Below are 755 nucleotides of genomic sequence, written 5' to 3' on the forward strand. Positions count from 1 at the left end.
CTCGTATCGGATTACAACGCGCGCAAGCATCGCACCATCAGCATGCGTCCCGCCGCCGTGACTCCCGCGATCGCCGAGAGACTCTTGAAAACGGTGTACAGCGCGATAAAGATCGCAGGTCCAGCGAGATTCAAAGTGGGCGATTCAGTACGCGTGAGCAAGTACAAGACGATTTTCGAGAAGGGTTATACGCCGAATTGGACCACCGAGGTGTTCAAGATCGCGAAAGTACAGCGTACCAATCCCGTGACCTATCTGCTCGCGGAAAATCCGTCGCCGGGGGGTTCTACGAGCACGAGTTGCATCGCGCGATGTATCCGGACGTGTATCTCGTGGAAAAGGTGCTGCGCAGGAAAGAGGACGAGGTGTACGTGAAGTGGTTGGGATTCGATGGATCGCACAATTCGTGGATACACAAAGATTCTTTGGTTTGAATCATTTTTATTGTAAAAAACATATACGAAAAAAATATACGTGTACATGAAAAAATATAAAACTGTATATGATATCCTCGCTTCCAACATATTCTTTTATAAACATAAGTAGAAATATAAAAAACATAAGTAGGAATATAAAAACATAAATAGATTATTATAAAAATTAACATGTATAAAAATATGAAAAAAACATACATACACACTGATTATTGTAAAATATATTGAACGGTATAAACAATTACCTTACATATGGAACAGTATAAAAAAGTTGGCATACATAAAAAATGCAATATTGTTACGCCCGGGGCGGTGAATGTC

At 41.2% G+C, this 755-nt stretch overlaps 1 pseudogene; it reads left to right on the forward strand.

Annotated features, from left to right (window-relative positions):
• The window catches only part of LOC105450314, a 1,996-nt pseudogene extending 1,562 nt beyond the window's left edge, over nt 1–434 (forward strand).
• Nucleotides 435–755: the final 321 nt, after the last annotated feature.

This window comes from Wasmannia auropunctata, unplaced genomic scaffold (assembly GCF_000956235.1).
Source record: "Wasmannia auropunctata unplaced genomic scaffold, wasmannia.A_1.0 LD336064.1, whole genome shotgun sequence".
Taxonomy (NCBI): domain Eukaryota; kingdom Metazoa; phylum Arthropoda; class Insecta; order Hymenoptera; family Formicidae; genus Wasmannia; species Wasmannia auropunctata.